Here is a 23,760-nt window from a genome sequence, read left to right as displayed (position 1 = left end):
GCAATACAGGGATGATCTGAAACATGTCTAGTATACCATGAGTCTGGACGCTTTACCGCATTAATCAATACAATTTACACACTAACTGACACCTTCCCTGCACAGCAGGTGCAGTATCTCTGCCATTGAATGGCAGCATCATAGACGATTTTGTGTGTGTACAGTACCCTTTCCCTGCTATGCAATTATCGTTGAGACAGATCATTAAATCAAGATGGCCCTATTCCTTGTTACGTCTTGGGCTTGCATTCATGTTCTTAATCGACACTCTTTGAACTATGGTTGAGTCTTGATACCCTCTACGCATCAATGTAGAGCATGATCCTCCACAAAACGTTCCAAGTGAACATTTGCAAGCTTTTTGACGTTTTATTTCACACATATTATGGAAGAAGTGTTTCGAGGGAAATAAAGTTTCTATGATTTTGTCTATATGTTGCAATGTGCAAGCTATCGTCTGCTATCTATCTAAGATAAGGTGGGGTGAGATGGGGTTTTACGTCGCGTCCAAGATTAAGGCACTTATATAGCGACGTCTAGATAAGATAAGATAAGATAAGATAAAACTATATTATCCCAAGAGAAATTCATAAGTCACAGTTGATCAGCAATATAATATGATACATGCATGATAAATATTATATATATATATATATATATATTTCCCGTAAGAGGCGAATAACGGGATGGTAGTGTTAAATGAAACGATTCAAATACTTATGAAATAAAAAACATAGACTTGAACCTTGGATACCTGGTGTAGTTTTGTTTTGTTCATAAGTCACAGTTGATCAGCACTATAATATGATACATGCATGATAAATATTATACATATATATATATATATATATATATATATATATATATATATATATATATATATATATATATATATATATATATATATATATTTCCCGTAAGAGGCGAATAACGGGATGGTAGTGTTAAATGAAACGTTTCAAATACTTATGAAATAAAAAACATAGACTTGAACCTTGGATACCTGGTGTAGTTTTGTTTTGTTACCGACTTGCAGACATTGCACGTGACAAGGGGACCAAAGAGGCACAGCGCGTAGATGTTTACCAATTAGGTGTAGTGTCGGAGTTAAGTGTCATCACGTTATAAGGATATGTTGAAGCGGAAGGATATGTAGATATGGAAATACAATGTCCCCTGTGACAGTGAAAGGAACTTCCGACGTTTGAAATGGTATCCAAATACAACAGTACAGTGTGTGTCTTCACATTGCTGGGGCATAGGCGCCCCAGGCGTCTGAGGCGCACAATTCACTTGTTTGTTTGTTTGTTGTTCAACTCAGCAGTGTTCCCGCTGTATGACTGCGGTCTGTAAATAATCGAGACAATCCAGTGATTGACATCTTGAGCACCGCTCCACGCAGTTGGGTGAGTGGGTGAGTTTGGTTTTACGTCGCTTTTCGCAATATTCCAGCAATATCACGGCGGGGGACACCAGAAATGAGTTTCACACATTGCACCCATGTACAATCGAACCCGGTTCTTCGGCGTGACGAGCGAATGCTTTAACCGCTAGGCTACCCGACCGCCCCCTACCGGATTGGGATACGATGACATGCATCAACCCAGTCAGCGAGTCTGATCACCCGATCCCGTTCTTCGACTCTTACGACAAGCATTGTTGTCTTTTACGGCAAGCATGGGTTGTTAAAAACCTATTCTACCCCGGATGTTCACCGGTCCTGTGCAGAGTTATGACCTCGGTCACGCCAGAAACCTGAGATTGTGGGTTCAAAACCCAGTTCGCCCAGATCATGTTGTTAGCTCCATGCCCATGCACGGAGGTTTCACCAAAGTGATAAAGTCTGATCCCTGCATCACTTCGGTTTTTCCTCCCACATTAAGCTGACACGCAGTGATATCAGTGGAGTACTGGTCAAAGCGGCGTTAAACCCAACTCACACACATACTTCACATTTGTACCCACATTGAAATGTTCAGAGTCAACTGCTGTTTTTCACATTTCGATGGGTCAATTTTCTCCAACAACGATCAGCACGATTCCAACAAAAAACAAAACCAACACCCAAAAAATTTTAGATGTCCAATTGTGCCAGGCACAAGGCACAGGCGTTGTCGGGATTGAACGGCGGGGTCTTCCATGTGGTGTGGAGTTTTTTATGGCTAGGACCTCCTCTCTAATCCTCTTCCCCAATAGACAGTCCAGCTTTCATTTTTAAAAACGACCCAGTTTGACTCATGTGGAGTACTAAATCCTATATGAAGTAATCAGGAGGGCAACTCCAATCTAGAAGTCATCTGAACCTCATCTGACATTTCTACTTTTTAGAAGTATCCTGGTTTGTGGAAGATTGAGCTAAACTTGAGTCGCCCAGGGGTAATCTGTAGTGATCCGTATCTTCTCCTGGCCACGTGACATGACTGCCCCCTGTTGGCGAGGAGGGAAATCATCAATCAGAGACGAGCCTTGATTGGACCAGATTGATTTCATTGCCATTTGACCAGCGCGCCTTCTTGAGGGAAGAGATTGATGAAACGGATGCAGGGAACAAATGGGTGTCTGGTTCTTCCTCCCTCCTTTGGCATGTTCTGCGATGACAGCCATTTTCAGCCATGTTTGCATTTATCCAGTAAGGTTTATTCCAAGCCGCATGTAATCATGAACAGAGTTACAAATGATTCTATAACCTTTTGTTCCTGACACCAATGTCATAATTTGATGCCATTTTGAGATCGATATGGTGTCCAGGGTTACAAAATCAATTATCTTCAGTATTGCTCATCATCAAATCACTGTTACAAATTGCCAGAGAAAATCGTAGACGATAATAACTTAATAATATTTTATCAGTTATTGGAATTTTGTTTCAGCATATGTAAGTAGTAAGGGAAACTGGTTTGAGTACACAGATAAATTTCAAGTTAATGAACGAGAAATTATCGACCCTGGGATAAACTCATTTGTCCTTAATTAAGATTTAATAGTCATAACTTGACCCAGGCGCGCTTTGCCTACTCCTGAAATTGTCAGTGTTCCTGAGTAAAATACTGCTTTGGATATGAGTGAATTAGGTAATGAGCGACTGTGTGGCTGGATGGGTGGTCTGAGTGAATTGGGTGGGGGTTGAGTGGGATTATGATTGAGCGGGTGGGTGTTTTATTGGATGTATTCAGGGTAGAGAGTGAAGGCGGTTGACATCGATGGTAAATGAGTGGAAGGTTGCGTGATAGAGTATGGGAGCATGTTGATAGGTGAGAGAAACAATGACTTGAAATGTCCGAGTGATGACGCGATGCACGTATTTTTAAAGAAACGTCTACAAGGGCTCTGGACGGGGTTAATTAAACGGGGAAATACATACATTTCAATATATTTAATTGTGCTTTCATCAGTTTGACACAAAGTATGTTGTCTATAAATTTTATGAAAGTTACCAAGTGTAGTTTTTTAAGATGCATTGAATCGAATGCAAGCATTTCGCTTTAATTATAAATGAGGGGGAAACATGAACATGTATTTTTGGCTGATCTTGATTTTAAGACGGGCATGACCCCGTGATACAACACATTATCAAAGTAGAATAGACACATCATTATGACAACTTAGGCGTCTCACTCACATATTTATGGAATACTGTAAGGGACATTCTCGCGATCTCGCATTCTCGCGATCTCGACCTTTGGAAACGAGGTAAATATGCCAAAAACACGAGAACGCGAGATCGCGAGAACGCGAGATTTGGCCAAAATCTCGCGTTCTCGCGATCTCGCATTCTCGTGTTTTTGGTACATAGCCATTTTTGTCAAAAGTCGACAACGCGAGAATGCGACATTTGAACATGATGCAAAATCTCGCAATCTCGCAATCTCGACTTGTCAAATTAGGCCACAAAAACACGAAATCGCGAGAACGCGAGAATGCGACATTTCATTTTCTCGCGATCTCGCGTTCTCGTGTTCTCGCGTTTTAGACGCTGTCCGTGCGCATGCGTAATATCATAAGGTCAAGCGCATGCGCACGTTAGTAGTCCTATGGTCATGCTTCTTTCATGCTCTTCATTCTCCAAGTAGCATTTAGCAAACTTATGACTTGAGCTTGGAAATGCTATGTAATTTACATACACAAAGTCTGAGTCATCTCCCGTGGTTACAGATTCCTTTGTACTTTATAATAAAACCCTCAACATGCTCAATATATTTTACAAAAGAAATTGTGTGCATGAAAGTCCAATGATAGTGAAAATATTAATGTGTCTGAAAGCTGGAAACAAAACTATTACCGTCAGTGAGTGAGTAATATTGCTTAAAGTCGCATCAGCAGTACTACAGTTACAGAAATAATCACAACCCAGTGAGTTTCTCAATGAGGCAATTTTATACACGGCTAGCATATTCATGAAAGGCAAAATTCTCATAGACCAATTTGTAATACAAAATTAACTTTCATATTTTCATATTGTAACCGGAGATTGTGATGGAAAATACAATTTCAAACATAGACTACGGGTGTGAGTGTTTATTGCCAGAGTAGATAATGACATCCTTTAATGTACAAAACAATAACATTATAAAGACAATACTGCATAGGTTTCATTCATTCGTTTCATATAAACATACGTCTATATTCTGTACATGAACATGAACTTACTAATCAATGATATACAAAATCATTATATTGACCCTATAATGAACAAACAATTCATCAAGGGCGATAACTCGATCCCGACATCACTCATAAGATACAATATAAACCTGGTCCATGTTGTAAAACACACTTAACATTATAAATACAATTACCATTTTCTTGAAACTGCTGTATTTATTCAGTAACTCACATATATTTGGCACGATACACTATTTACAATTCATATTTCGAGACACGACAAACATGTAAATTACCCATACCCAGTGGTCGACACTGGGATGTTTATCGTCTTCATGCAACCGCCTTAATATGGAAAAAGAGCTCCTATATAACGCAAGCTGACGGTCTCTTCCCGCTCACAATAAACGTCATCAAACTCTCTGCGATATTAAATTACATGATCACAATCAAATCATCAGAAATGAGGTCATGATTAATCGTATAATACACCCCGCTTCGTTCTTCAATGTGGTCATCTATAGAGTAAGTGAGAGAGTTGGGTGTAACACCGCTTTAAACAGTATTCCAGTTACATCACAACGTGTCAGCTTAATATGAGGGGAAAGCCCGAAGTGATGCAGGTCTCAGACGTTTACCTCTTCGATGAAGCCCACGAGAACGGCGAACCGGGATTCGAACCCACAATCATAGGTTCCGGGCGTGCCCAACTGACGCAACTCTGCACAGAGAATCGCGGCGCCTCAGACGACTGGGCCACCCTAACGAGTGTTGATATATTTGATGTCAGACCGCCGTCATATAGCTGGAATATTGCTGAGTGCGGCGTTAACAACAAACAAACAAACAAAATCTTTCTGAAAAATACCTTTAGGCATCCATGTTGGTTATTTGACTGTTAGTTGTTAGACAATATTTGTCAAATTCAGTCAGTTCACAGGCAAGAAACGGAGAGTGTTCTTGACTTTATTATGTTACCAGTCTACATAAAATTTCTGTATAATCAAAAGACTTGGAACATTTGCATTCTGACATTGTCAAAAGTCACGTGATTTTGAGCAGCCATTTTGAAATAAACTTCATTAATTTGCAAAGCAGAAATTTCTATGAACGTTGTGGTTCATCCCGTCGTTTTGATGTTAAAATGTTTGATGTTGTACCCATGTCGGGAATCGAAACAGGGTCTTCGGCGTGACGTGCGAATGCTTTAACCACTCGGCTACCCCACCGCCCCGAGTTTACCGTGACGAATTACCTTACAAAATAGTTACATTTAACTGTATAGACAATAAGCACAAAAACACGAGAACGCGAGATTGCGACACTTGACCAATGTCGCAATCTCGCGTTCTCGCGTTCTCGTGTTTTTGTGCTAAATGCCTATACAGTTATATGTAACTCTTTTCAAAAACACGAGAACGCGAGAACGCGAGATCGCGACACTTGACCAATGTCGCAATCTCGCGTTCTCGCGTTCTCGTGTTTTTGTGCTAAATGCCTATACAGTTATATGTAACTATTTTCAAAAACACGAGAACGCGAGATCGCGACACTTGACCAATGTCGCAATCTCGCGTTCTCGCGTTCTCGTGTTTTTGTGCTAATTGCCTATACAGTTATATGTAACTATTTTCAAAATCACGAGAACGCGAGAACGCGAGATCGCGACACTTGACCAATGTCGCAATCTTGCGTTCTCGTGTTTTTGTGCTAAATGCCTATACAGTTATATGTAACTCTTTTCAAAAACACGAGAACGCGAGAACGCGAGATTGCGACACTTGGCCAATGTCGCAATCTCGCGTTCTCGCGTTCTCGTGTTTTTGTGCTAAATGCCTATACAGTTATATGTAACTCTTTTCAAAAACACGAGAACGCGAGAACGCGAGATCGCGACACTTGACCAATGTCGCAATCTCGCGTTCTCGTGTTTTTGTGCTAAATGCCTATACAGTTATATGTAACTATTTTCAAAAACACGAGAACGCGAGAACGCGAGATCGCGACACTTGACCAATGTCGCGATCTCGCGTTCTCGCGTTCTCGTGTTTTTGTGCTAATTGCCTATACAGTAGACTGGTTCCCGTTCGTTCCTGCGACAGACTGGAACGACAGGTATTGGGTAAAACAACCTTCACCTTGACGTTACGGTAAACTGGTTTAGCGCCTTTGCTGGTTACATAGACAGTAACATAGTCAAGACAAGATGGCGACTAATGTGTCGTCTGTCAACAGTAACATAGAAATTGAAAGTATTTTGGATCGGGCGAACAGGTACCAATCTTGTAATTTTTTCCAATTAAAGGCTAAACAACGTGATGCTATTTTGGCATGTGCATCAAGGGGTGTTTTGGGTGTTCTACCGACTGGTTACGGCAAAACTGTTGTGATACAGTGAACGATTCCGACAGCATTGTAGTGGTTGTGAATCCACTAAATGCGATTCTCGAAGAGCAGCACAATCGCCTCCGTAGCCACAGTGTAATGATTATAAATAAATATATGTTTCATGTTTTGAAAATAGTGCTATTTAATATGTAAACCTCCTGAAAGGGCGATACCTTGACGTGGTCAGGAGGCTTAATTCTCTTTGACTTTGATATGGTCGTAAGGGAAGACCAAAATCGCCTTGTTGTAGTGATTATTTTATTGCACATTTTGTTAAATGTTTTCTATAAACAAACATGTCTTAGTGTACTGTGTCCCATTATCCTCACCCCATATTCAAATTTCAGATCAGTCACATTATTGTTGATGAGGCGCATTGTGTCATATCATGGGGGAAATCTAACTTTCGATCAGCCTTTCTCAAAGTAGGGGATTTACGTGCAATCCTTAGAGCCAGGTATGAAATTCAGCAGGCTTTGTGCATAGTGAATCCTCTAATTGCAGCTGAAACTCCTGGCAGGTGAAATTTGCAATCAAAATAGATTTATAAACAAAACAGTATACACCAGCGAGGTATCGATACACTTTGTTGATACCCAATTTATGAAAACTTGACATGTTTCGGAAACATTTTCCTAATCTCTATTAAATCTATTTAATAGTATCCGAACTAACATTTAGTACATTGAGTCATTTGATAACACTGATGTAGACATGGAGATCTAAGATTAAGTATAGCCATGGACTTGTATAACTTGTATATAGGTCTGTGGTTTTGCATACAATGCAGCAACCTATAATCTAAAGGGCATCAACATTACTTACAAGGGTCAAAAGGGAAAATACCTCCCAAAAGGGTTATAGATTATTTGTTATTAGACTTTCTGCACATGATTGACCACTGGACAAAAATAATGTTTTCCATGTACAATGTAGTTCAATAGTTTCACACATACATACATATGAATTTAATAATATTCTTAATGCTATTGGAAATGTGAAGTACATCCAAAGTAGTAGTACTAGTACAGTATACTGTCATCTCAAGAAGAAAATTAACACCACAACAATTGCACTCAGAAATCTTTCAATATATTTTCGAATATACACACTACAACATGTACTATCTACAGTATGGTTTGATAAGCTAAGGCAATTCATGTAGCGAGGCAATTCATGTAGCGAAGCACTTTGACAATTACAGAGGTTACCATATTTGACGTAATAAGCGCCCAGGGCGCTCTCAAAATTAGAAATAGGGAGCTCTTATTAGGATATTATTTTGAGTTGAAAGATCGTAAATTTCGTGGTTTATGCGGACAGCCTGAAATGTTTATATACAACAGATACATTTTTCCAGGATTTAATTGCCCATAATTAAAGGTGCATATGACATACGAGTGCATATTATACACAAGTAAATAAGTCTTGTGTACATTAATCAATTGCAAGGGATGCTAACTGAGATTGTTCACTAGCCAATATATTAGCAAATATCGCCGTGGGCGCTTATTAGAGCAGGGCGCTTATTACGTCGAATACGGTAGTTACAAATAATCATGACGTGACAAATCCCAAATTTGAACAGTTACCATTCATCTCATCAACTCTTAAGATATGTGATAATAATCACATTTGTTAGTGAAATCATAGAAAATATTGCTTACTTTTCTTATTCTCCATTCACCAATGTTTAGAAAACATATTGTTCTTAAATGCCTAGTTTAGTATGACAAATGGAAACGTAAAAACAATTTACAAACAGTCTTTTAAACATTTTTCGTTTGAGAAATGGTAACATAAACTCAATATCCTGATTTTGTTTCACAGTAAATGTGAATTATGTATTATTGCTTATGTCTGTATGTTTACACTAGTGATCATCATTCAACATTGTCACTAAAAACAATTTTGAAAGTGAAATTCTAGTCACAGAATAGGTATGTTTTTGCCACGAAATACAGCTGGGATTGATATTAGTTATAAGAATAAATAGTTATAACACAAATATCTTTCTTCGATACTGCACAAAACAACAGTACAACATGATCACAGAATTAATATCACACAATCCACATTTGAATGGCCCCCAAATATATGGTGAAAATATACAACTAGTGAACAGTAACCTCATTTACAAACATTTGCAAATTGATAACCCATCTCAGCTTTTTCCTGAACTTGTGAAAGTATCCATGCCAAATGGCAAAGAAATCTCTTAATGCGATAATTGAGCATTTATTCATTTTGTTGTACATGAATACCAGTTTGACCAGATGAGTCAAAGATACTCTTCCAGGAACATTTCTTGATTGGTGGGTAAGAAATTTTGCCAATTGACATTATGTTTTTTTCTGTCTTTTAATCTTTTTCTTTGATAAGATTTGGGTTCTCTTTTGATTTGCTTAGTTATGCTCAAGCATAATTGAACAACAGACAACTGGTGAGGCTGGTGCACTGACTGTAAGTGGTTGCAAGCAGTTTTGTTTAGGCACCAACGGAGAAGTGGCATCAGTTGACGGTATGTCAGAGATATGGCAGGTCTGTGAGCATATAGCAGGTGAGGCTGGTTCACTGACTATAAGTGGTTGCGAGTAGTTTTGTTCGGGCACCAACGGAGAAGTGGCATCGGTTGACGGTATGTCAGAGACATGGTAGGTCTGTGAGCGTATGGCGGGTGAGGCTGGTTCACTGACTGATACATTTGATAACATATATCTAATTAAGGAATGCGAATGAGTGGTATAAAGTGCATGACTGCTACATGCCCAGGTCACTTCAATCATAGGCCCAAAAGTTACATCAGTCTGTACACCCATTTCTCTGGTCTTCGGCACAGTCCTTCCACTCTTTGTATTTGATATTTTCCACCCCCCTGCTCTCATCAAGCTGTCAAATTTCTCCTCATCTCTAGTCCATCTCCCATTATGGCATGGTTCCTGCAAAATATTATATATTATTTTTTTTCAAATATTTTAAATTTAGGCAAATGGTGCAACATCAGTATATTTATACAAAATTTGTGTCAACAGCTTAAAACAAAACTTAGAAAATAATGTAGGGAGTCTCATATAAAACTTGTCAGGATGGCCAATACTGTTTGCTTTGTCTTAATCTTTACCACCTAAACTTTGTATCAATGATTATGTTATGGTTCGGTCAGTCATGACTTCATTCTTATGCAAGTCCCTACAAACAAACATGTATGTGTATGCAGTTTGAATACAACTAATAATTACATGGTAATGAATGATTAAATATTAATAAATATAAAGAAATATTACTATAAAGAAATTTTCAAATGAATAAAAAATAATAGTCTGTCGTATCAATATTTGCATGAAATTAGTCAAAAGATACACTGACATCAAATAGCCATTATGTGGGTACTAATACTCACCTCTGTTACTGCGAAAACTACAATATTTAAAGGCTCTCAAGCCTTGCCCAATGTGTTTTGTCAGCCACCATCTTGTTTTAGCAGACCGTAATTTATTGTGGGCGATAACGGTCCTTTCATCCTTGGAAAGCAGAGCAAGAGCAGCGACACCAAGCAGAGGATCCGGGAAACATTCTATGGCCTTACATGACACCTGCTGTTAATCTGGAGACGACAGATGTAATTACAGTTACTTTACATGTAGTATATTCACAAAGGCATTCAACAACATATTATATCATATGTACCTGCATAGGGCCTGTTGCATGTTAAAGTAGTGCAACCTATTCAACTGACTCTTTATGTATTGTAATGCATTGGTTAACATGATCATCAGATGGACACATTTTAAAAGTCACATCAAATGATTAAATATTTATAAATAAAAATAAATATTACTATATAGAACTTTTCAAATAATTTAAAAATAATAGTGTAGTCTGACCCTATAAATATGGACAGATCTTTAATGTCCTTTCAATTGAATATGAAGCATTTGACGATTTATTCATTGTCCTGATATTTTTCATCAGTTGATCATATTTATAATGTTAATTCTTTGATTGAATCAAGACATATAATAAGGGACCAACCATTTGGTATTCTGGTGGTAGGGCTGGGATTATATTGACAAAAATAAATTGTCCCTGAAATATGCTTGAAAAAAATATTCATGCTTCAAACTGTTGAAAAAAAGAAATTGACTGCTACAAAGAATACATTGTTGCAAGAGGCATATAAAAACATGATTAGTCTCATAGTTGTAATTAAAAGAATATCTGGTATTTCAGCTGTAGCTGATAATATATTTTGTCTCCAAACACAATCCTAGACCCAGGCCACCATCCCCTACCCCACACTCCCACCAATATCAAATGGTCCCTCAGTATGCTCAGGAATTTAATAATATACCCACGAAATTAGGGTACATGACCATATCTGACCATAAACATAGCCCAGTTCAAATGATTCCCGTTTCGTAATTATTGTCACGATAAAATATTTGCAGCTACATATTTATTCATGCTTTCATTGCCTTTAATTTTTTTGATGCGGGAATCATCAAAACTATTCAAAAATATTTCTAGATATTATTTCGGTCAAAATTCAGTTTCATGTGTTATCATTGACATTTTGGCCGTGTCATGTTGTTGCCTAGAAATGACAATTTCGTACTACCAGACAAAATGACAAACATATGAATTATGAATATAAGTGCATATGTAATAGTCCATGCAACAGATAGTTGACAACACGGCAGTTTCATACAGAATTTCTCAGAAACTTAAATTGTCTTGCGTAAGAAGTTCATGATAATCTGTTCAGAAGGTAAATTCATAAGAGATTCATCGTCCTCCATTTAAAACAAAAACACTGCCGTGTCAATATTTGCACGAAATTAGTCAAAGAATACATTGACATCCCATAGCCGTTATGTTGGTACCAATACTCACCTCCATTACTTGGAAAACTACAATTTTCCAGAGCTCACTAGCTTCGCCCAATGCATTTTGACAGCCGCCATCTTGTTGTAGCAGACGATGTTTCATGGTGGGCGATACCGGTCCTTTGATTGGAAAGCGGAACAAGTGCAGCGACACCAAGCGGAGGATCCGGGAACCAGTCTACCTATACAGTTATATGTAACTATTTTCAAAAACACGAGAACGCGAGAACGCGAGATCGCGACACTTGACCAATGTCGCAATGTCGCAATCTCGCGTTCTCGTGTTTTTGTGCTAAATGCCTATACAGTTATATGTAACTATTTTCAAAAACACGAGAACGCGAGAACGCGAGATCGCGACACTTGACCAATGTCGCGATCTCGCGTTCTCGCGTTCTCGTGTTTTTGTGCTAATTGCCTATACAGTTATATGTAACTATTTTCAAAAACACGAGAACGCGAGAACGCGAGATCGCGACACTTGACCAATGTCGCAATCTCGCGTTCTCGCGTTCTCGTGTTTTTGTGCTAAATGCCTATACAGTTATATGTAACTATTTTCAAAAACACGAGAACGCGAGATCGCGACACTTGACCAATGTCGCAATCTCGCGTTCTCGTGTTTTTGTGCTAATTGCCTATACAGTTATATGTAACTCTTTTCAAAAACACGAGAACGCGAGAACGCGAGAACGCGAGATCGCGACACTTGACCAATGTCGCAATCTCGCGTTCTCGTGTTTTTGTGCTAAATGCCTATACAGTTATATGTAACTATTTTCAAAAACACGAGAACGCGAGAACGCGAGATCGCGACACTTGACCAATGTCGCGATCTCGCGTTCTCGCGTTCTCGTGTTTTTGTGCTAATTGCCTATACAGTTATATGTAACTATTTTCAAAAACACGAGAACGCGAGAACGCAAGATCGCGACACTTGACCAATGTCGCAATGTCGCAATCTCGCGTTCTCGTGTTTTTGTGCTAAATGCCTATACAGTTATATGTAACTATTTTCAAAAACACGAGAACGCGAGAACGCGAGATCGCGACACTTGACCAATGTCGCGATCTCGCGTTCTCGCGTTCTCGTGTTTTTGTGCTAATTGCCTATACAGTTATATGTAACTATTTTCAAAAACACGAGAACGCGAGAACGCGAGATCGCGACACTTGACCAATGTCGCAATCTCGCGTTCTCGCGTTCTCGTGTTTTTGTGCTAAATGCCTATACAGTTATATGTAACTATTTTCAAAAACACGAGAACGCGAGATCGCGACACTTGACCAATGTCGCAATCTCGCGTTCTCGTGTTTTTGTGCTAATTGCCTATACAGTTATATGTAACTCTTTTCAAAAACACGAGAACGCGAGAACGCGAGAACGCGAGATCGCGACACTTGACCAATGTCGCAATCTCGCGTTCTCGTGTTTTTGTGCTAAATGCCTATACAGTTATATGTAACTATTTTCAAAAACACGAGAACGCGAGAACGCGAGATCGCGACACTTGACCAATGTCGCGATCTCGCGTTCTCGCGTTCTCGTGTTTTTGTGCTAATTGCCTATACAGTTATATGTAACTATTTTCAAAAACACGAGAACGCGAGAACGCGAGATCGCGACACTTGACCAATGTCGCAATCTCGCGTTCTCGCGTTCTCGTGTTTTTGTGCTAAATGCCTATACAGTTATATGTAACTATTTTCAAAAACACGAGAACGCGAGATCGCGACACTTGACCAATGTCGCAATCTCGCGTTCTCGTGTTTTTGTGCTAATTGCCTATACAGTTATATGTAACTCTTTTCAAAAACACGAGAACGCGAGAACGCGAGAACGCGAGATCGCGACACTTGACCAATGTCGCAATCTCGCGTTCTCGCGTTCTCGTGTTTTTTGTGCTAAATGCCTATACAGTTATATGTAACTATTTTCAAAAACACGAGAACGCGAGAACGCGAGATTGCGACACTTGACCAATGTTGCAATCTCGCGTTCTCGCGTTCTCGTGTTTTTGTGCTCAATGCCTATACAGTTATATGTAACTCTTTTCAAAAACACGAGAACGCGAGAACGCGAGATCGCGACACTTGACCAATGTCGCAATCTCGCGTTCTCGTGTTTTTGCTACTGTTTGCCTGTACAGTCATCTTGCGGCTCAGTCGTCTGAGTTGTCGCAATTCGTTGTGTAGAGTTGCGTCCCTTGGATGTGCCAGAATCATACAGTGGTAGGGGCATTGCCTAAAAGTCGGGCCGGGCCGGGCCAAGGCGGGCCAAAGTGTTACTGGCTAATTACTTCATTATCGGCGATCATACCTACATATAATTGATGCAACAGACAGACATGACATTAATGAACAATCACCAAACAAAAAAGTGCACCATAAATAAATAATTCGGAGTAAATCACTTGAAAACCAGAAAGTGGAGCTGTGTGTAAGTGTCGCTGATCTTGGTAACATGTAAAAGAGCAATCGTTAAACGAAATAAGATTTGAAACGTATCAAATACTTCTAGCTATCGTGATACAAATTTCCATCTGTGAACATAGCGTTTATATTTATAGGAACGTACTATATATAAGTAAATACCACTTTATGATGTCACTGATCGTCGTATTTAAAGCAGACACGTTGGTTAAAGTAGACCTCTTCTCCCTATACTCTCAACAGTCACACAAGTGTTCGGTCCGACTTGGCCCGGGCTGTCAAAATCAACTTTAAACTCACATATGTATCATCAAATGGATTCACATCTATAAACTAGTATAATATCTACCTAAATACCACTTTATAGTGTCTCAGATCGCTGTACTTAAAGAAAACAAGGGGCTCAAAGTGAAGCCCTTTTCCCTCTACATTCTCAACATAGTCTCTATCAGAAGTGTTTGGCTTGTGTTGGGTCCGACTTGGCCCGGGCGGTCAAAATCAACTTTAAACATAAATATCTATCTTCATATAGTTTACATCTATAGATTAGTGTTATATCTACCTATATACCACTTTATAATGTCACGGTACATCGTATTTAAAGAAAACATGGGGCTCAAAGTGAAGCATGTTTACTGTGTTTTCTTAAGAAAATCTATGTCAGAAGTGTTCGGTCCGACTTGGCCCGGGCTGTCAAAATCAACTTAAACCTCACAGATGTATCTTCAAATGTGTTTACATCTATAGACTAGTGTTATATCTAAGTGAAGCCCTTTTCCCTCTACATTCTCAACATAGTCTCTATCAGATGTGTTTTGCTTGTGTTGGGTCCGACTTGGCCCGGATAATAGAAGCATTAAGCAGGGTTGAGGGAGAGGTTTATCCTGAAATCCAAAGTGTCTCACCTTACCTTCTCCAAGCGTTACCCTGTAAGTATGATTCTTGAAAAAAACACGACGGAATAGGTAAAAGCAAGGGATTTTCCGACCAGACCCAAACCATGAAAAAAGGGCTTCACTTTAACGAGTATACTTCACTCCAACACATTTGGTTATACATCTGTGAGGTTTAAGATGAATTTGGCAGCCCGGGCGAAGTCGGGACAAGGACATGTGACAGAGATTTTCTTGAGAAGATCTTTAAATGCGAAAAACTGTGACGTTATAAAGTGGTATGTAGGTAGATATAACACTAATCTATAGATGTAAACACACTTGAAGATACATCTGTGTGTTTAAAGTTGATTTTGACAGCCCGGGCCAAGTCTGATCCAACACAAGCCAAACACTTCTGATAGAGATAATGTAGAGGGAAAAGGGCTTCACTTTTGAGCACCTTGTTTGCTAGTGCAATATGAGACACTAAAGTGTAATATAGGTAGATGTAATATTAGTCTATAGATGTTAAGTATGTGTTGTAACTTTAGAAGCGCTTTGACAGTTATTAACACGTGTCGTGTCAGTCCTATGACATTCGCGAATATCCACTTGCAGAAAACATCCTGTGTTGGTTTAACACGAATTAGCGCCAAACACGTTAATTAATGAAAGAAGAGTAGTCAAAACACTGTCATTTCGAATTCCTGCCCAGGACATCACACCCCTGCACGCTAAGGTCGGTGAGAAACCTTCTCATCAAAGTAAAGACACAGTCAAGACACTGACTTTTCGGTATGGACTCTCGGTATGTAGCTATAATTATCATTTTATTACATTGCTGAAGATGCATTTTGATACAAACTCAATTTATGAGCAAAACTATACGTTTCTGGACATTTGAGATCTGCCTAGATATGCACGTTTCGTTTTATTATTCTGCAATCCATTTTTAGTATTACCCGCTGGCCCGGCCCACCCCGACTTTTCTTGGCCCGACTTTTAGGCAATCCCAATGGTAGGTTTCCTCCCATTTAAAAGGGGCACTGATCTACAGCAATGCCCCGAGACTGGTTGTTGTCTTTGTTATTGTTTTCCCCCGTGAGTATCCGGATGATATAGCAGATGTCAAGACTAGTTCGCGACCTGTGTTGCGCCATTCGTAAGCGCATGTATTGCTTTTATTGATAGTATTTCATTGTGGGTATATTGTTTAGACAAAATGTATAAAGTTTCACGACGGCAATTTTTGCAACGCATAAATATTCAGTTATTTTACAAACTGACTGAAAATCGGTCAATTTATGTTATTGTTATTACGAATTCCAAACATTTTTTATGTTTTAATTTCATCACCCAGTGACTGAAAATGATAGGATTAAATTAAAGAAAACGAAATACAAAGTATGTTTCTATAGTTTTGGCTTTTAATACTAGCGGGGCGGTCGGGTAGCCTAGTGGTTATTGCTGAAATAGTGCTAAAAGTGGGGTAAAATCAAACACACTCACTCACTCTAATACTAGGATAAATAGTCTAGTTTTAAGCCCTTTTGAACCTCTTAAAAGTTGTTAGTCAATCTGGACTTGGATTCAGTCAATTTCTATATTACGGATATATTTAGACATTTTATAAATTGCCTGAGTGAATCACATTTTACACATTGAGTGTAACATACATGTATACACGCCTACAGGTACAAGAGGAACAAAAATGATTTTGTCCAATGCAACAGCAAATGAATGAAAACAAAATGCAAATATCATAATAACGACCCATCGAAGTTTTATGTATACATTTGGGCAGCTTCCTTGTTCGAGGAATGTATCCGTGAACATTCACATATAGGAACAATATCCCATACGTCTGCAGCTGTGCAAATAAATTTATTCGACTTCACATGGCTCTGTTACATTCAAATGTTTTAAAATATATACATGTAGCGTTTCTGGATATTATAACCCGTGTTCGTTTCTCAACTGATCACTAAGTTTGTTTCAGATGTTTCACACAGGTGTCAAGTCTCATCGGTCAGCTAAGTAGCACGTGTGACAATTATGTTCATGATGTCCATGGTGCTTTATAAATATCCATGGAGTTAGAAAGCAATGAACAATCAATAAACGTATTATCGGCTAATCCTTTGAACCAAGTATGTTGTTTTTACATCGGCACTTCACGCCATGATATGAGTGTATTCCGTCTGCTTTAGTAAACCTACACATGTAAACACTTACAAACCCACTGTGCAAGATAACAGTGATTAATCAATGAACGTATTTTCTGTGGAACTTTTGATGGCGAGGAATGATCCGTTTACAAAAAAGTAAATGAACTGATCACTCCTCTTGCTGGGCTGCGACGTGAATATTACATAACATACATTTCACCTCACTTCAAACCTGGATTCAGATGAAATAATTACCCCAGACACAAGACACAACAGCCAAATGGAAACCGTTGTCAGGTAATCTGAGTAGTGCTACCACTACCTATACCTGTAATAGGTTCATTAACTGAGCAAAGACACAGGTGTAGGGTTATGCCAGAAAACGTGGATAACAACAAGAGGTAGCAATCGTATTATCCGCGCAATCCAAAATCCGAAAATGCTTTCACTGCTGGGATACCATTTTTTAAACTATAAAAATAAACTGACGGCCAAAAGAAACGTTACCAACGATATTTCTATGATAAAATATGACCATCACAAATTGAAGCAGCAATAACAATTAACACGTCCCATTTTAATTCTGGAAACCCTAAAGGACAGAAACTCTACGGTCTTTTCCCAGTGTCGGTCAAAGGTATTTACAAAAATAAGCATGCTGTTTTCATGGGAACATACTAAGGAAGAAAAAATGAAAAAAAAGAGTTCAAAAACTCAATATTTACACCATCTCGCCCATGGGCCAATTATTGTATTGTAGAAATTCATCATTCAGAACCGTAAAATTGCTAATTCAACAACAAAGTCCTTGACCTCCAACAGGAACATTTCTTGACAAGGGGTCATTCGTCCAGTATTCGATCAACAACATTGGTTACTTTAAGGTGACGACGGCCCAGACCGTTCAAAACGGGATATGACCTCCATGAGCGGCAATGCATCTTCGAATGCGGCGTCGAACTGAGTATACAAGCGTCCTCACATCGACCGCAGGTATCCGATTCCATTCCTCACGGAGGGCAACGATCAACGCTTGTTTCGTGAAGGGAGGATGTTGACGTTTCCGAAGACGACGCCCCAGCTGGTCCGAGATGTTCTGTGGGTGACAGATCTGGTGATCGAGCTGGCCACGGCAGGACAGTCACGCTGTTGGCGTTGAGGAAGTCTCTAGTAATACGGGCTTTATGGGGTGTGGCGTTAACTTGTTGGAACACCGTCCGTTGTTGACGCTGGATGAAAGGAAGAACCACAGGCCGTACGATATTGTCAATGTATCGTTGTGCTGTCAGATTGCCTTCGATGATGAGAAGTTCCGTCTTCTCGTCCCAGCAAACGCCGCCCCAGACCATCACACTTCCGCCCCCGTAAGGTTCAACCTCCTGGACACAACAATGCAAGGAGCCGTACGTTCACCACGTCGTCCAAAACTCGCGTCCGCCCATCAGGTTTGAAGAGTTGGAACCTGCTCTCGTCACTTAACAGCACTCGCCGCCAATCCCTTTGTTGCCATCGCTGAGTTTGCCTGCACCACGTCAATCTGGCACGTCGATGTTGACGGGTCAAGGTCATGCCCTTGAAAGGGCGATAAGCCCGGAGACCAAAATGTCGTAGTAGTCTGGTCACTGTTTGTCTGCTGACCGGATGTCCTAAGCTGTTTGCAGCAGATGACGTCACAGTAAGAAATCTGTTCCTCGGATGAAGTACCCGTAAAAAGCGGTCATCCTGCGGGGTCGTGACCTTTGGTCTGCCACTCAGTGGTCTGTCTGCGGTTCTGCCAGTCTGTCGGAGACGTGCGACCAGTCTGGAGCAGTTCATGTTAATGGCAACCGCTCTCTGTGTCGCTCCAGCATACATATGGCTCTCTCCCTCTGGACAGCGGTGGGGCGGTCGGGTAGCCTAGTGGTTGAAGCGTTCGCTCGTCACGCCGAAGACCCGGGTTCGATTCCCGACATGGGTACAATGTGTGAAGCCCATTTCTGGTGTCCCCCGCCGTGATATTGCTGGAATATTGCAAAAAGCGGCGTAAAACCAAACACACTCACTCACTCTGGACAGCGGTCAGTCTTGGCATGTTCGTTGGTGTTAATCATCGCAACCATTGATAGGGAACAGATCCGTGCGTAATTTATACCCGGGATTGCACGATAATTTGGGAAAGAATGTTTTATAAAAATGCCGAAAAACACCAATATTTCCCAAAATCCGTAAAGCACGTGTAAAGAACGACAGAGAACATGAAGGCTGTATTAGTGAAATAACCATCTGGGGTATTTCCAAATAACGACATCTGATGAGCTTCCATCGTTGTTTTTGTCCGTTTGTTTAGGCTGACGAAATTAATTAACATGCGCCCTGTGTCTGAAATTCAGAGATTACAGGTAACCAATCAGTGTTCTTGAACACGGTAGTCCAGTCTCTTGTCACGCTCAGTTGCGTCAGCGAGCTAATCGGCAGATAGTGAACCCCAGCTGGCAGTGTTAGACAGCCGAGAAGAAGATTAGTGCCCCTTTAAACCTACAAGCCGGGATATAACTGAAATATGAATACTGTTCAAAACAGTGTTAAGCCAAACTCACTCACTTATTCAGAGCCATGCCGGTCCCCCAGGCTTGATATTGGGGGTACTTTTCCAGTATAAGCATGCCTGTCATTTGGATGTTATGGCCGCAATAAATTAATAGTTACAGTTTGATTGATTTTTTAAAAACATGGGAGACAGGAGACATTTAAATTTAACGTTTTATTTTGTTCTTATCGACCTACTTTAGGCATATGTGTACAATTGCTGTCGACGGATGCGATTCACATGCATCATGTGTGTTCAGTAGGGCTACGTGTTGCGGAGTATTTTATCAGGTAAAGAAAGTAGAAACACTCATATTAACGATACTTCTATTTCTAGGAATTTGAGGGCATTAAAATAATGTAAGGCAGGATGTTTTGTTGTCAGGCGGGCGCGGATGAACATCAATTTATTAAAGTAACGAATATGGTATCGTATAAAAACAAAACAAAAAAACCATCGGACAATATCATTTTATCCGAATGCTACAATTTGGTCTGTGAGAATTTTCTTTTAATGAATATTCTAGCCGTGTATAAAATTGCCTCATTGAGAAACTCACTGGCTTGTGATTATTTCTGTAACTCACAGTGTAGCCGCGAATAGCTGCAATACTGCTCATACGGCTTTAAGCAATATTACTCACTCACTCACTGACGGTGATAGTTAATGTTTTCATCATCATTGGACATACATGCACACAATTTCTTTTGTAAAATATATTGAGCATGTTGAGGGTTTTATTATAAAGTACATAGGAAACTGTAACCACGGGAGATGATTCAGACTTTGTGTATGTAAATTACATAGCATTTCCAAGCTCAAGTCATAAGTTTGCTAAATGCTACTTGGAGAATGAAGAGCATGAAAGAAGCATGACCAAAGGATTACTAACGTGCGCATGGGCCTTGACCTTATGATATTACGCATGCGCACGGACAGCGTCTAAAACGCGAGAACACGAGAACGCGAGATCGCGAGAAAATGAAATGTCGCATTCTCGCGTTCTCGCGATTTCGTGTTTTTGTGGCCTAATTTGACAAGTCGAGATTGCGAGATTGCGAGATTTTACATCATGTTCAAATGTCGCATTCTCGCGTTGTCGACTTTTGACAAAAATGGCTATGTACCAAAAACACGAGAATGCGAGATCGCGAGAACGCGAGATTTTGGCCAAATCTCGCGTTCTCGCGATCTCGCATTCTCGTGTTTTTGGCATATTTACCTCGTTTCCAAAGGTCGAGATCGCGAGAATGCGAGATCGCGAGAATGTCCCTTACAGTATTCCATACATATTAGGTTTTCCCTCGCTGTTTTACAGGTTTGAATTTGGAACACAACGATTGTCTTTTTCAACTTATATAAGCCTCGCATTAAGCTTTTCTTGTGATTACCCTGTAATTAGGAATCGACATGATCTTAGGATCACCACCACCCATACTAATAAACATAACTTTTAAAATCAGGCAGGGCATAACTAATCGTCGTTCTATATATCAAGCTATCTCAGCTTAAACTCAACCAGGTATCCAATATATAGACACTATTACTAAGCTATCGCGATGTGTATATTGATAAAGTGTATTGTGAAGGTCACAACATGACACCATATGATGACTCCATATTTCTGTTTCTCCTACCGCGAAGTGAAAGTGACCTTACAGGATCAGGATATCGCCTACAATTACATTAATTACAAATAATTCCTGAACTTGTTTTCTTTTAACAGGAGGAGCATTGTATAACTATTCTAAAAGAGTGAGGACACACTATATTTAACGGAACAACGTGCTCTCAAAGGTATCTGTTGTTATTCAGAACCCTCCTCCAGTATGCCATGGGTGAATGGGTTGGGGTTTAATGGCATCTTTGAATAGCGTTTTTCTTAAGGTTATATTACAGCGTGCTGGATAAATGTTGGAGGGGAACCTCTAGTGGTGCAGGTCATAGACACTGACCCCTCGAAATTATGAACATCGTATTCTGGCACAACGATGGTCAGCAACTCTGCACAGCGAATTGCGGCGCCTTAGACTACTTGACCATCGTACCATCTTCCCCTAAACACACTGTCAAGAGTTGGTGACATGCCCTGATGACATGCAGTTGTGGAACGTAAAGTCAAAAACGGAAACGTCATGATAGCCCGTTAACCAAGGTGACGAGAAGATGCAGCGCAAAGTGGTGCCCCCCATAAAGATTTGGCGAATGTGGGACTCCTGATTAAACTGTGTGTCATCGCCTCTAATTGGCAGGTAGCTTATGTAGGCAGTTAAAAGTATAACCTATCTGGCCTTGACAAAGGGGCGGTGGTGTAGCCTGGTGGTTAAAGCGTTCGCTCGTCACTCCGAAGTTCCGGGTTCGATTCCCACATGGGTAGCATGTGTGAAGCCCGTTTCTGGTGTACCCCGCCTTGATAGTACTGGAATAATGCTTAAAGCGGCGTTACATTACTCACTGTCCTCGATAATCTGCTTGCAACAGAAATGCTACATATATATGTCAGTGCTTAGATATTAACTCTTTTTGCACAGTTAACAATGATCCTGACACATATGTCTATGGGACAATAAACCATACAGCAAAGTCCTCCTTGTTTAGAAATCAACCAAATTATACATACAAAGTGAGTTAGAGTAGCTTTGTTGCTTTAGGAGAACTGTCACTGGCTCGTAGTCAAAAGTGAGTCTTCGTCTTGTCAAGCGAACATCACAGCCAACATGCAGATCAACATTGCATTTTGGTTGAGGCTATATGTGATACCAATTCAAAATGTGACCCACATATGCGACCATGTTTGCATGATGAACCGGGCAAACACATAATTCTCAATGTATTGAATCAAGTATGGGGTCGGGGACATAAAGTATGCTTTCTCGCGCTCATAACCAACTGTTTGTGACAAGCACGCTTTTCAGTTACAGTAACTTCATTCTTGGACTGTAACAGAAGAGGGCGCCACAACAGCCCACTATCCGACCCTCTACATATACCCGCGCGCTCACGGAATCTCACGACATCGTTTACAACGGGATTTGACTCGGCCTTGCCAAGATTTAATTTACACATGACCGCCCTGAATTTACTTGGCTTTCTTAAATGGACTTTACTATTTTGATGCGTTCACTAAAAACTACTAGGTAGTCTATGGAAGCCGTCTCTAGCCCCGCTGGATATCTTAGAAATATGTTGGCTATTCCAAGTTCGTATGAAAAACAATAGCGTTGTCATTTGATTTATTGAACATCCAGGTATTGCTCCTGACGAAATTACACTGTGAATGAAGTGCTCTACATCTGAAATTCTCTGTATAAAACACATACCCCAAGTCTCAAGTTATGCCATTAGTGGCTGGTGTAAATGTGAAAAACATATTTTAACGAGGGAGACTGAAGTCCACGACGCCTAATTGAGGGGAATTTATATTTTTAATGCTGTCCGAAGTATCAAGCGGTGTCTAGACATGAAAGTCAGAGTTCGCGGTCGTGACTGTACACAGGCAAACTGAGAAAAGCAATTGTCTTAAATCCATTTTGTGCGCTTTCCTCCTAAATTACTGTTTTTCAGTCGATGTCTCAAGTAGGGGAAGCGTTGCCCTTAACACTGGATGTCCGTTTCTTAACGAATCAACAAAATATTTGCAACCACCCTTTGAACGTCTGCTGGTTCCAAGCCAAAGAAGTGCAATGGAAACATTGTAAATATTAGAGTAATCGCCAGTGACATCAATGTGCACAGCACTGTGCACTGCGAGTGTTTACTTTACACCTAGGGGCACGGGTGGCCAAGTCGTCTAAGGCGCCGCGATTCGCTGTGCAGAGTTGCGTCCCTTAGGCGCGCCAGAA

At 40.1% G+C, this 23,760-nt stretch overlaps 1 long non-coding RNA gene across 1 annotated transcript; it reads right to left on the bottom strand.

Moving 5' to 3' along the window:
- Positions 1 to 8,129: 8,129 nt before the first annotated feature.
- On the bottom strand, positions 8,130 to 12,049 carry LOC139449879 (uncharacterized). Its single transcript, XR_011652196.1, has 3 exons — positions 11,884 to 12,049; positions 10,391 to 10,594; positions 8,130 to 9,929 (listed from the first exon to the last, which is right to left on the bottom strand). It is a non-coding gene; the product is annotated as an uncharacterized lncRNA (long non-coding RNA).
- Positions 12,050 to 23,760: the final 11,711 nt, after the last annotated feature.

The sequence above is a fragment of the Haliotis cracherodii genome, unplaced genomic scaffold, assembly GCF_022045235.1.
Source record: "Haliotis cracherodii isolate W230 unplaced genomic scaffold, xgHalCrac1.p SCAF_8, whole genome shotgun sequence".
Classification (NCBI taxonomy): Eukaryota; Metazoa; Mollusca; class Gastropoda; order Lepetellida; family Haliotidae; genus Haliotis; species Haliotis cracherodii.
Note: the sequence above shows the minus strand (reverse complement) of the source record. Positions and strands in the feature narration are given on the sequence as shown.